Consider the following 14,682-nt stretch of genomic DNA (forward strand, 5'->3'; position numbering starts at 1 on the left):
ATGTCCCATGACTGGCACGAGCGCCTCAGCGACGTGTAGCTTTGTGTTCCCAGAATACAGCAAGCACTGGAAAAAGCATTAAGACTGCTAGGTAAAAAAAAAACCTCGGCCTCGCGCACGTGCCACTGCAGGCATATGTTTTCAATTATCTCGGCCGTGACACCGAGATAATAGAAAATATATGGCCTTCTGCTGTGTGTAACCGCACACAACATGCCATAGGCGGAGCTACTCTATCGCCTATGGCCTATTGCGTGCTCTCTTCTAAAAACACACGCATGCGACACCCAATTGCCATGCAGCTGGCAAAAAGAAGGACGAAAAATCACGAGCAGCCAGGAATCTGTTAGGTAGACTGATTGCTAGTGTGAGTGGTTTGCTTGCGTGTCCTGAGGCGGAAGCCGGGACCGTTGATGTGACATCGCGATTGCTGCTTTGTAAACCATAATTTGTTTTTAAATGCGCTAGTACTTGTATGCTATTTTAAAAACTTGCTGCTCATTTGCACTTTCTTACTGCTCATTTGCAAATCACCGAACCGGAGACATCTCCCCCCGTGGGTCCCGCCATATTGGGTGAGGAGCCGGCCGAGCAGTCCAGTGCTCCGCCCCTCCCGCCCTTTCTCCCATAAAAACCTTGGAAACTGAACACACCTCACTGATTGCTAGTGTGAGTGGTTTGCTTGCGTGTCCTGAGGCGGAAGCCGGGACCGTTGATGGTGACATCGCGATTGCTGCTTTGTAGACCATAATTTGTTTTTAAATGCGCTAGTACTTGTATGCTATTTTAAAAACTTGCTGCTCATTTGCACTTACTTACTGCTCATTTGCACATCACCGAACCGGAGACATCTCCCCCCGTGGGTCCCGCCATATTGGGTGAGGAGCCGGCCAAGCAGTCTAGTGCTCCGCCCCTCCCGCCCTTTCTCCCATAAAAACCTTGGAACCTGAACACACCCCACTGATTGCTAGTGTGAGTGGTTTGCTTGCGTGCCCTGAGGCGGAAGCCGGGACCGTTGATGGTGACATCACGATTGCTGCTTTGTAGACCATAATTTGTTTTTCAATGCGCTAGTACTTGTATGCTATTTTAAAAACTTGCTGCTCATTTGCACTTACTTACTGCTCATTTGCACATCACCGAACTGGAGACATCTCCCCCCGTGGGTCCCGCTATATTGGGTGAGGAGCCGGCCGAGCAGTCTAGTGCTCCGCCCCTCCCGCCCTTTCTCCCAAAAAATGGCGCCCTTCCCAAGGAAGCGCAGCGGACGATCGCAGCGGGCGCGCCGGCGGCTCGCCAAAGGCAAGCCCGTCTGCGCCGGATTCGCGCCTAGGGCCAGAACCCCTGTTCCATTACATGTCGATCTAACATCAAGGCATACTTATAACAGTGAGGCTCTATGGGCCTTAAGGAACAGTACCAATGTAGTAGGATGCACAGTCTTGGAACTGGGGGTTAACACCCGGAATAACCCTCTTCAATGCACTAACTGTTTACAGGCGTTGCCCAAACTGTTCTGGCAACCCATCGCTCCCCACAGGGACCACAGGGATGAGCATCTGAGGAAAAATCATCCTGCGGTTAAGTGCCGACTTCTTAATGCTAGATCATTGGTCAAACACAGCATAGAAGTAGCGGAGCTGATTCTGGACTCGGGAGTGAAGATAGCATTCATTACTGAGTCCTGGACCGATGCCGCTTCAGGTCCTGACATCGTTAACGCCACTCCGCCGGAATATGTTTGCTATACTCAAAATCGAGAAAAGATGAAAGGTGGTGGCCTAGCTATCATCTACCACAACTCAATTAGAGGGTCCTTTTAATCTGGACCCACAGGCCTTGAGGAGACTCTTCTCTTTAATCTTACCCTATCCGATCATCAATCCCTTAGAGGCTGTCTTGTTTAAAGGCCCCCAGGTAATAAAGCCCCATTTGTGCTAGCTCTGAGTAAGTTACTCGAAGTAGTAGCCTGTGCCCAAGTCTTTACTCTGCTGTGCAATTTTAATTTTCACCTAGAATGCGGCTCGGACCCAGACACTCGCGATCTGATTGACCTATTGCAGGGGGTGGATCTGAAGCAATGGGTCTGTGGTCCGACTCACAAGGCAGGACACACCTTGGACGGGATTTTTTCAAACCATCCCAGCCTTAATGTATCATCTGTGCAGCCGGTCCCTTGGTCTGATCACTCAGCAGTCCACTTCAATGTCATTCTAGCCACCCCCGTGAAAGCATCCAATACTAGAAACGCCCCTAGACAGGTCAGGAAATAGAACATCATAAATGGTGAAATGCTGGAGGACGTATTAAAAAATTCCTTGATGCCCCTCTCTGGTAATGTGGAGGAAGCAGCCTCAGCCTACACAAACTGGCTGGAGCTAGCCTGTTTACAACTGGCTCCTCCAAAAATTACTTACTCCACACGCGCAAATCCTGCCGCCCCTTGGTTCTCCAAACAGATCAGGGACCACAAAACGCGGTGTAAAAAACTGGAGAGAATTTGGCGGACAAACTGTAGTGAGACAGACAAAAAAATTCTCAATACGGAGCAAAGAGCCTATAAAGAAAGGATACAACAGGCAAAACGGGCCTTTCTCACGAAACGGATTAAAGAAGCCAGCAACGCCCCGAATGAATTATTCCGAACGGTGTCATCTCTGGCAGCCCCTAAAACTATAGAAATACCCCCCAGTCTTCTACTCTGTGGGAATCTTGCCACCTTTTTCCGGGAAAAAGTGGAAAATATCTTTTCTCCCCTAGACAGTCTAGTAAGGACCCCCCCTGCTAATTCTGGTTCGGAATCAGACAGTAATCCGGAAAAACTCCTGCAATTCACACCAATCAGTGAGAAGGAAGTAGCAAACCGACTACTGAAGATAAAATCGGGCTCCCCGCATGACCCATGCCCAACTGCAATCGCCAAATTAGCTCCTGCCACCATTGCAGCCGGACTTACTCCCCTCCTCAATCTCATGCTGGATAATGGGGAATATCCCGCAAAATGGAAACGAGCTTCCATCCTGCCCCTCCTTAAAAAATCCAACCTGGACATTGCCGAGATGAACAACTACCGGCCGATCGCAAGATTACCCCTTCCAGCCAAAATTATGGAAGGCAACTTAAATGCGCAGCTAAGTGCCTTTTTGAGGACTGGAGAACATCTAGATCCATCTCAACATGGTTTTCGCGCAGAACACAGCACGGAATCCGCCCTGATCAAGTCCGTGGAAGACATTAGAAGAGTGATGGACCCAGGAGGCAGAGCCGCCCTGATCCTGTTGGATCTCTCCGCGGCCTTCGACACGGTCCATCACAAGCTGTTGGTGGACCGGTTGAGGGCCTGCGGAATTCAAGGAAAGGCATTGAAGATCTTACAGGCCTTCCTCTCCAATAGAACTCAGACGGTGGCCCTGGGAGACTTTGAATCGCGGCCTTTTGTGCTTCCCTGTGGTGTCCCCCAGGGGTCCTCACTCAGTCCGACCCTTTTTAATGTGTACGTCTCTACCCTAGCCCTGGTTATTCGATCCTTTGGTTTTAATCTCTCAGCATACGCAGATGACACACAAATAGTGGTGTCACTGCTGCCGGGTGAAATAGTTAGCACAGCAGACAGGTTTAGAGGCTGTTGTGAGAGGTGGGCAATTGGATGGCTCAAAACTGTCTCAAACTCAACTCCACAAAGACAGAAGTGTTGCTCTTTGGTTCCAAGGATAATTGTTGGTCCCCTAGATGGTGGCCTGATGAAATGGGATCCCTCCCCTCCCCAGTTGCAAAGGTTAACAAGCATTTGCAATGCAATAGGTCTCGCAGCATTAAAGTTTGAGTTATTGGCATTGTGTATGACAATGCGTTGCATACATTTTTTAGCATACTTTGAATTGGTGAGCAGTTTGAGTGTGTGCAAGAGTGCTGTTGCAAATTATTTTAAGGCAGTGATAGAGTGCTTTGGGTTCAATGGCGTTTCAAACTCTTTAGAAATGTTGCGCTCTCTTCAGGACAATGAGATAACAGGAACACCTTATTAAAAGTATAGCCACAAGCTTGTGATTGGATGACGGAACCAGGACGTGTTCGAGTTCCCGTGACACACAAACTGGGCCTCACTCGGTTGGGCTTGAAACGGAGCAGTGTCATTATGGACAATTGACGTGTACTTCGACCCTTTGGGTCGGTCATTTGGGGACAAAAGTCCTCTTAGTAATGAATATATCCTGCGTGCAGCTGGTGCACAATCCAGGCTGCCTCTGGATACAAAAAAATCATTACAAAGGTGGGGAGTGGGAGAACACTGCACCCTAACGATCTCTACCTTTTTCCCACCTTGCACAATGTCTATGTGGTCTACAAACTACAACACTATAAGAGTAATTACTATACAGCTCTGGTTTAATTAAAAATACCCATAAGGCTAGGGGTTATTATCGGTTTTACTATGTTAATTGCATGCTTAGAATACATTATTTCCTAATCTAGATAATGTGCATAAATAATTTTCAATGCAGTCATAAATATGCCAATTAAAATTTGGAAAATCCTCACTATTTTTGATCACATAATGTTTGTAAGCATGATCTCGAGATGACAAAGAATAAACTAACGCAACTTCGTTTCTCGTTAACTAGGGCAGACTCAATCTCCCATCCGGCAGACGTCCGTAAAATTGATAAGGTTACACACAACGCTTGCGTCACCAAGGACGTAAATCCAGTCCTTGTGCTTTCTCTTTCAAGAAAGTAATGTTTTCCGGTGTTTCATTGCAACTGAAGCAATTATAGCGAGCCTGCCACTAATTCAGAGAATGCACCGGATTGCTAAATTAAAACCTCAACAGTATGGCGGTTACGTCCACTATGACATGGAGTCATCTGGAAAAACACATTCGAGTATCAGTGAATTAATGAACGAATGGGCGACTGGTAAAGAGATCTGTAATGGATACATCAGATATTTACAGCGCTAAGAAACGACAAAAATATATTATATGGCACTATATAAAATGAGTTCTAGTTATAACAGAAGGCATGAAACACACGTGTAATTGTATTTCTTACCTTGCACTAAGTCTCTCTGACCTGGACCTGTAGACTATTGTAAAACAAGCATTTTGGCGAGATGACTGCAATATCTGCGCGCGCATTCAAAACGAAACCTAGCGTGGGGGCGGGACTTCCGCCTTGTGCGCGAAGCCCGCGCCCACGGAGTTCCTGGTCAAGAGCAGTGCGTGATGCGGGGCTCCCATGCCGGAGAGCCCCGCGGAGGCGACAGAACACACTGGATTAGCGGTAAGTGGGCCTTGGGGGGCGCTCGTGTGTGTGTGAGTGTGTGTGCGCGCATGTGTGCGTGTATGTTCGCTCCTGTGTGTGTGTCTCTGTGTGCGACAGCGGGGGAGGGGGGAGTGTATCTGTCTGTGTGTCTATCTCCGCTCGTGTGTGCGTGTGGGCGCATGCGTGCAGGGGGAGGTGTGCCTGGGTATGTTTGCGCTTCCCAGGAGACAGCCAGGCCGAGCGCGGCGCGTGCCAGTCGGCGCGTGCCACTTTCAAATCGCCTCCAAGGCGATGCGCGAGGCCAGGATTGTCTCCTGGGAAGCTCACATGCCGACAATAGGGGCTCGGCGGAGACGCGCTTCGCGCGGCTAGCCGAGACCTAAAAATGTGGGTATACTGGTGGACGATTCGTTATCCTTTAAGCCACAGATCAATGCACTATCCTCTTCCATGCATTACATACTCAAAACAATTAGGAAAGTGCTTCCATATCTGGAGAGGGAGCATAGGAAAACTGTCGTTACTGGACTGGTTCTCTCACGTCTAGACTATTGTAACAGCCTTATGTTGAATGCCCAACAGGGCCTGCTAAACAAGCTCCAGGACCTGCAGAACGCAGCCGCCCGCCTGATCACTGACACCCCTAAGTTTGCCTCGGTAGCTCGGGACTTGGTGAAACTCCACTGGCTGCCAGTCCGGAAAAGAATAGTCTTCAAAGCACTTTGCGTGGTCTTCAAGGCCCTGCACGATCTGGGCCCTCGGTGTATGAAGCTGCTCTTCCACTGGCATAAACCAGCAAGAAACCTGAGATCTGGGGAGCAAGCACTGGTAACAGTCCCTAGAGTCAAGAAAGCGCGATGGGGAGGCAGGAGCTTTTCCCTTGGCGCGGCAGAGGCTTGGAACAGATTGCCACTCAATCTCAGACAATCTTCGGACCTGCTGTCTTTCAGAAGAGCGCTCAAGACCTGGCTCTTTACTCACTAAGCTCTCAACCACCCACATACACCTTTTCAATCACGTTAGCACGAGGACACCTCCGGGTAACAGAGCGCTCTACAAATGTGAAAAATAAATAAAAATAAAAATAGCTTTTCGGAGACCCTCACACAAGGACCCCTAGACTCCGCCTACACTGCTATGCAGTGTGTCGTAGGCCCGAGCCCTAAAATGGTGTGTTCTGAGTGATCTGAAGACTGAAAGAGCATAGGTACATGGTATAGTCAAGGTAAGCAGTTTCTAATAGTTGAATTGGGATGGAATAAAAGTTTGGATAACAGTTTTCCTTGAAGACATTGAATGGAGAGGAATGAGTTTCTGAAGCATACAGAGCTAGATACTAAGTTGCCAAATGGACTTCTGAAGGATAGAGAGGAATCCAAGAAAATACCCAAGTTCTTGGCAGTGGTAACAGTAACTGGTGTGAGTCTGAATTCTGAGGGCCAGCAAAAATATAACTTGTGCGACCATGATGAGAATCTGGGTTTTGTCATCATTTAGCTTATGGCAGTTGTTGTTCCAACCGGTGACAGCCGTCCTACAAGATCAAAACATTTCTTGATAGCGGATGATGTTATCACTGATAGAGACAGTGATTTCCGTATTGTCGGCATTAAACATGGGACTCAATCCAAAGGAAGCAGGAGGATTAAAATAGATGTTGGAGTTAGTAGAACTAAGGGAGGAACCTTGAGGGACTCAAGTGAGGAACGAATAGGAGACAAAGGGGAGCATGTCCTACCCTTCCACTCCTCTTCTTTCCCCACTGTCTGCTTGAGTTATATTGGTGTAAAAATAGGAGAGCCATGCCATGGCTGGGAGCTTGAATTACATAGCTTCAAAGAAGTGTTGTCTGCATTTCTTTCTCTCCATCATTAACTTTGCAAATGTTAAAGGAGAAGAACTGTAGTTCTGAGGGCCTTCCTTCCTTCATTTGACTCTTTGGAGCATTAGTGTGTTGATATTTTGTCTCACTCTATTAGGCCTCAAGGCAGCAGCTGCATCCATGGTCTGTCATGGCCTTTGAACATTGGTTAACCCCTCGGCTGCCGCCGGAATTCTGTGCCTGTGTGGCACATTCCGATCACGGGCGTGGCCATGACGGCTCCCGGCCGTCATCAGCACACGCCCACCGTAACTGATGATGACCGGGAGCCGTCATCAGCACCGAAGGAGTTAATTAGACTCTTAAATTCCTTGTTTGAGGGTATGCCTTTTGAATAGAAGGCTGTATTATTAAACTGATTTCCTCAGTCAATAGTCTTAAAGTTTCAGACCCACTATTAGGTTCTCAATCGTTAGTCTTACGGCAGGACCTTGATAGACAGGACAGTAAAGGGGATAAGTAAATGGTTAGACCATTAGATTGACTTCTCCAATTTGATTGTCCCTTCTTTGACAACAAGGAAGTATAGGGTGGAACGTGTAAAATGGGAAAAATAATCATTAACTTACACATTGTTAATATTCACATAGGACGAGGCCGGCAGTGATGCTAACATCTCATATGGATCATCTTATTGTAGATTGAAGTTCCCACAGATGATATTTTTACCTGATTAAGTATAGTAATCTGATGTTAGGTCAATGTTGTTATTTAAAAAAGATGTGTTGTTACCCTATGGGTTATAGATGCGATGAAGTTGAGCAGAGTCTAGGTCGATAGACTGGACTTCAATTGAAAGACATTCAGTGAGATGAATTTGACATTTTTAGATCCTTGTTTTTATTGGAATCTTTGTCAAGAATTTCAGCGTCCCAAGAAGATTTTCCTAATCACTCCTGATGGATATAGAAGTACTCTGATGGAAAGAGAAGGTCTTGCATTGGTTGTAATGAATCATTCAGTCATCTTTCTGAGATGAATAGGACAGATTGTTGAAGATGACCAGCTCACCGATCTCAATGTACTGTTTTATGGACAAAATGCAATTTTGTAGCAGGCAATTGAGGGAGTATCTATACTAATATAATAAAGAGAGAGCCCAAACCTTTCAGGCGGGTAATCTCAGGAACCACAGCACCAATCACAACACCCAATACAGCGTTGGAAAGGGCAGTTGCAGCAGAAGGACATAGGCTATGCAGAAGCCCACCATATACATTTAAAAGGTAAAAGAACCGTGCCAGCAAAGTAGTCCCTTGTGGGCGTGTCTGCGCTGTGCTGTGGGCGTGTGCTGGGGGCGTGACAAACGTTGGGGGCGTGTGGTACGTTCCGCCCTTCATGCCATGTCTCATATCGTGTGCTGTGGGCAGGTGCTAGGGGCGTGTGCGGGGCGCGGGATTACGGAAAAAAGCGAGCGTTGTGCCCAATTTTTCATTGTTTTTTCTTCCCAGGTTCTGTACATTTCAGCTCCGGGTGTCCACCCTGCTCCCTTTAAATACCCCTGCACCCCATAATCATAACCCACCCTTACTCCTTAAAATACACCAACACCCTTAAACACTAACCCATCTTAACCCTATAAATATACCCTGTACCCCAAAACCCAAACCTAGCCCTGAACCCTAAAAATACCCCTGTACCCCAAAACCCATACCTATCGCCAAAACCCTAAAACTACCCCTGTACCCAATAACCCAAAACTATATCTGAACCCTTAAATTACCCAAACACCCCAAAACATATACCTCAGTACCCCAAAACATATACCCCTATACCCATACTTACCTTATCCAAAACATAAAAAAGCCATGCTTTTACCATTCATGCATTTACAAAGAATTTCGTTGTAAATGTATGCGTGGTAAAAGCATAAAATGTATTGCCATGTGTTATAATGGCATTGCGGAGTCATGGTACTTTCGTAATGAAAGTATGCGGAGTGATGGTATGCGGAAAGAAAGTCGCAGAATAATGGGTGTTTACCCTCCCCCGGTAAGTACATTGGTGGCACGGCGGCCCACATCTCCAGCAACATACTCATATTTTTTCACCACCGATTTGAAAAATGCACAGGTCTCTCTCATTGATGGCCAGCACCGACATACACTTTTAGACACACCTCCCGCCACAAGTTCTAAAATTGCGAACTTTAGAGCTGGGGAGCTACGTTCGAATCTCTGCATCAGCTCAACATCCTGTGATTCCAGGCAAATCGCTTTGTCTCCCCGTGCCTACCACAAATGAATGTGTTCTTCTGTAATGTAAATTGTGCTCATGCCATGTTGTCGAGTTGGCGCTATATAATATTGCAAGGAAAAATAAAGTAGGGAAACTCGAGTTCACACACTACTGAAAGCGCACTCTTAAGTGCATCAGCAGTGCACTGTGAATCGGAGCGTTTCACAGGCCTGTCACAGATAAGAAATGCTATCAAAACGAAATCCTACAAAACAATATACTACTGGCCGGCAGCAATTCATACCCGGACAACGTCGGGACGGGCTGCTAGTTTTATTATATAGATTATGATGGAGTTGTAGTTTTAACTTATATTAAGTTATTGAGATTGATATCTTTGTTTCTAACTATTACAGTAGTTCTTTGTTTCTATCTATTGTAGTTATCTGTTTCTCAATTTGGAGGATGCAAGCGTACCTGTGAGTTCAAAAGGTCTGCATATTTGTCAGTCTCGAAGCAAGGTCTAAACATAATTTTTCGATAGCGAGATTGTGGCTCTGCAAGTGTGAGGATCTCTTCTGTATTGGGGCCTCGAAGGCCATGTATGTGAGGATGTAACTCCAGCTTCAACATGGTCTTGAGAAGATCTACAGTAACAATGTTATTTTGAGGGTATTTGCAAGATATTTAAATCCCATGAGACATCCTCCATTTTGGCTTCTAGGGTTCTGAGTTTAGGCGGTTTAGCAGTTTTACAAACGTCCATGTCAAGTTGGGTCTGTTAGTCTCTGATAGTAGATGGTTTGAGGTAGTATTCTTTCTGTTGAGGTGGTTCACCAGATTTCGTGCATGTTATCTTGTTATTCAAATGAGGTTGAAGGTGCGGTAAATGTTATTGAACCAGGGTATATTGAGTGAGAGTGAACAGGGTCTAGGATAGATTTCTGTTGTAGTGGGCTGTTGGTGTGGAGTTGGAGGTGGTTAACATGTTTAAAGGTGTGTTGGTTTTAGGGCTGGTTGGTTGGTTTTAGCCTCTGGTGGGGACTGTTTAGGAACATGTAGGAATTAAGATCCTGTGACTGATGAGTTTGACTGGTGTGCTTTTTCTTGAGGTTGTGGAGAGTCTCACAGCTGGCTCATTGATAATGGGGTATGATGCCAGCATCAAATATGGTCATATTACCCAAGGCGGGCACCACAACCAGAGCACCCAGCAGGGCACAAAGTAATGGCGCACTATTGCAGAGAGCAGGAAAGGAGCAAGTGGCACATTGTAGAGGGTTTTGCGCCCTATGTAGAGACTGAAGCGGGAGCCTGGCCGGCACCTGGCAGCCGCAGCAGGGGGCCCGAGGAAACTCCCAGAGGGCAGCGCAGCAGAGGGCAAGTCACCAGGGGAGGCCCAAGCAAGAGCGGATAAGGGGTGACCAGGCGGCCGTCCGCCGGGCCCAGCAGCACCACAGAGAGTTCGCAGAGGAGCCAGCAGCCAGGGAGAGTCACCCCAGGGAAAGGGCCCACGTAGTGAAGGAGTAGAGTGCTTAGCAGGGCCGGACTGGCTACAAAAACCGGCCCTGACAAAGTGCTCGGCCGGCCCCCTCCGGCTCCCCCCCAGGGGCTGGGGGTGAGGCCGAGCTCTTTGCCAGGGCCTGTTTTTGGCCTATTTTGTTGCAGGGCCGATTTGCTGCAAAAACGGCCCTGTAACAAAAACGGCCCCCAGGGGCCCAAAACCGGCCCCCACTCGTGCGGTGCACCGGGGGATTGCGCGGTGCCCGCTACGGCCAGTCCAGCCCTGGTGCTGAGGCACAGCAGATCAGCCAGGCACATTCCGGGGCAGCCAAGTAGTCGTCAGATGCAGGTCATGAGAAGCGCAGGTCGGGAAACAGCAGGATCCTCCCTGCTGCGCACACAGGAGCAGGCCACGGAGCTGGAGACAGACGTCTCGGATAGGCCGCAGCACAGTACAGGTGAAGGGATGTCCAATGTGGCCCAGCTGCAAGAGCAGGCGGACCCCACAGCGCCCCGCAGCAGGGGCAGAGCAGGAATCGGCAGGAGGAAAAAAACAGCGGGGGAGGTGAGGGGGGTCTGCCGCTCCCACAGCCCGGCCCAGGCGCCACTGCACTCACGCAAGGCTGAGGATTAGCGCTAGGCCTAAGCAAAGCTGCGGTGCCCCAGGACTGAGCCGCACAACAAATGGCCCCCAAACACCCCCGGCAATCCCCCCGCCCAACGGCAGCCCGACTCACTGCCCACAGCAGCGTCCTGTCCTCGGCGACCCCGCCGTCCCAGCAGGGCCCCGCAAACTCCGGCAGCGCCAATGAGCACGGGAGCGGCCCAGCTACACGGGTGCCCAGGGCCAGCCACGAGACAAAGATCTCCGCCGTGGAGGCACGTAGAAGCACCGGAGTGGAGCCGGTAGGTGCACACTGCTCTCCAGAGGCCGGAATCGCAGGTTTGGTGCGGGTGTAGGTGAGATGCCAGCAGGATAATGACGGATATAGAAGCATGGCTGGCAGAGCCCACTTAAAGTGCGGCCACCTTGCAGTCGGCCAAGCCATGCCCCCCAAATCTAGAACAGATAGTTGAGGTATATATAATGCTGGGCTAGCATATGAAATAGGATTGACTGGTTGGTTTGTTTGACGTGTATTTCGGAAGGTAAAGTATTTTTTTTTTTCTCCTTTCTTTTTGGCCGTTTCTGGGATAGGTGGGCACCGGGGGGTGTGGGACCTTCCAGCTTTTTATCAGTGAGGACCTTGGTCCTTTTGCCTCATGTAGCGTGGAGGAAAGGATGGGTGGGACAGAGAGTGTGGGGTGGAGGGTGGGGGAGCGTAGAGATGGGAGGGTAGGGTTTGGGGATGGATTGGGGGACAGAAAAGAATACAAAAACAAGTATTTTGGAAAAAGGAGGAACCTCACAGACATCACATAATGATTGAGTACGGGGAGAGGATGGAAAATTTAGAGGGATGCTGCAGTATGGTGGCTGAGAAGGTTCAGATGGATAGGGGACTAGAGAGAACTTGGAAGGACAGTCTCTGTTTTGGGAATGGGTAACTTAATGTCAGAATAACAATGCACTCCTACCTGTAGGGTGCTTGTTTTGGAGTTTCGTAGAGACGCTATGAGCCACCTTCCCAGTACCCTAGCTTATAACGTGTGTGCTAGTATACCCACTAAGGCTACAAAGAGGGTTCAGGGAGGAGGGCTGCATACTGGATGCTGACAAGTTCCTGTTGTCAACCTGCGAGGCAACAAGACTGATTAACTATAGTGTTGTGAATTCAAAGGAGTCATACTAGCTTTACAATCCCATCCCTATGTTTGTGGATATCTGTCTATTTCGTGAGTTCACCCACCTGTGAACTAGAGGGTTGAGGTGTAGCGTCCTAGTTGTCTTGTGATGTCTTCAAGTGGCTTTTTTCGAGGGGTGCAGTTCTTGGTGGACGTGGTTGCTGTGAGGTGTCTTAGTTAGGATGTTCAGGAGTCCTCTCTGTGATCAAAGCAGACCAAATAAGTTACTAAAACTCCCCTAACCATTCATGCGTACATTGTATTATCTTATGACGGAATAAAACAGTATTGTTTTCTACATTGACACTCACTTGCAATTTTCCCCATGAATTTGTTCCATCACGACCTGCTGTTAAAACAAAAATAATATACAACAATCTACAATGCGACCAAACTCAAATGTCCTTAGAATATCGTAATTCTGTTACAAGTTCTCAAAAGTCTTTCAGAGTTCAATGAAGTACAAGGACTTCTTGTTCTACTACGGTTCATGTTTTTTCTTCTTTCTTTGGGAAGGAGATGTGTTATGTTGACAGTCTCTCTTATCGCGCTTTGTCCCCTGCATGCCCCCGTCCCTGCCGCGCGACTTCCCGTATTTACATATATTACGTTAGTGGCTCTGCCAGTGACAGTTGACACTGTTGACAGTTGGTTATGAGTTGTCGGTCCATTTCGTGAGCCTGTGACCGGAGCGCTGCTTTGCCTACCAGTGTGTCGCTATACTTCGAATAAAGAACAATTAAATGCACATGCCTTGATTAATCTTTACAAATTTGGCGACGAGGACGGGGATACGACACACTGAAGAATCCACGACTTGAAAATTAACCAAATTAAAGAGGAAGGCAGCGCGAGACATCGGGTGAAGGGTATGGATGCACAAGAATAATTTATGAGTAAGGATTAAGCGCTGTCAACGGATTTTAAGATAAAGATTGAACTTTGGGGTGTTTTGAAGGAAACGGTGGAAGACCCGAAGCACAAGAAGTTGACATCTGCAAAATTGAGTTGAGGTTAGCCGGGAATGCTGGTGGAGGTAGAGTGATCGGTGTGGGAATACAGTTAGGTCCCTGCAACCGTGTATGAAATGGATTTGAGAAGACGCGGTAAGCGTGTGAGGAAAAACTCGCCTCAGATCTCCAGCACACATTCCTGAGAAAACGTGATGACGTAATTGACGTCTGGGGGCCATATTGAGTGAGGAAGTCACCGAGTCAGTTACGTTAATGAAGAAGTTAATAGCGTGAGGTGAAATTTATAAGAAACTGACGTCTGGGGGCTATATTGAGTGAAGAAGTCTCAGAGTCAATTTCGTTAGTGAGGAAAATTATAACTTGAGTTGCAACGCAAAGGAAACAGGAAAGTTCAAAGGCAACGTTAAAAAAAAAAGAGAAGAACTGTGATAGGAAAGATATAACGTAAGAAATAGGAAATTAGGAGACTATATCAAGGAAATATCCTATTATATCAGAATGGCAACGGGCAATATATACAATCTACCACCCCCACAATCATTCCTAAAAGGAAAAGAGGAACCTGAAATAAAATGGGAGGAATGGAAAGAATTCTTCAATAATTACATAACGACTTTCGACAAACCAGATGAGGTTTTACCGGCTGGGCAAAAGAAAAAGATACTGCTAAACTGTTTAGGGGCAGGTGGCCTGAAGGTGTACAACAACTTCACACAAAAAAACACGTGGTGAAAATGAAGGAGATGGGTTCAACAATGCCATGGAAGACTTGGACAATTATTACAAGCCAACTGTTTGTGCAGCAGTTAACAGATATAAATGTTATAGGCGTAAACAAGGGATGGAAGAAAGTATAGAAGACTATGTATCCGCTTTAAAAAATTTGGCTCTTACATGCAAATTCGGAAACATGCATGATGACTTGATAAGAGACCAAATTGTCATGTGTGCGGCTAATCCCGACATACAGGACACATTATGGGCTAAAGGAGAGAAACCACTCAAGGAAGTAATTGAAATAGTAAAGAGGAAATAATTAACGGGTCGTTGTGCCAAAGCAGTTATAAAAGAGGACGAGAATAAAACGGAGGAAACA

General features: G+C 47.4%; 1 protein-coding gene across 3 annotated transcripts in view; it reads right to left on the reverse strand.

The window, feature by feature from the left end:
- Positions 1-14,107, reverse strand: part of LOC144773524 (solute carrier organic anion transporter family member 2B1-like) — a 619,417-nt gene extending 605,310 nt beyond the window's left edge. For all 3 annotated transcript variants that reach the window (XR_013599997.1, XM_078658585.1, XM_078658586.1), the window contains exon 1: positions 12,678-14,107. The gene's annotated coding sequence lies outside the window, so the exon portion shown is untranslated. The remainder of the gene's footprint in view (positions 1-12,677) is intronic.
- Between the last annotated feature and the right edge of the window lie 575 nt (positions 14,108-14,682).

The sequence above is a fragment of the Lissotriton helveticus genome, chromosome 8 (genome assembly GCF_964261635.1).
Source record: "Lissotriton helveticus chromosome 8, aLisHel1.1, whole genome shotgun sequence".
NCBI lineage: Eukaryota > Metazoa > Chordata > Amphibia > Caudata > Salamandridae > Lissotriton > Lissotriton helveticus.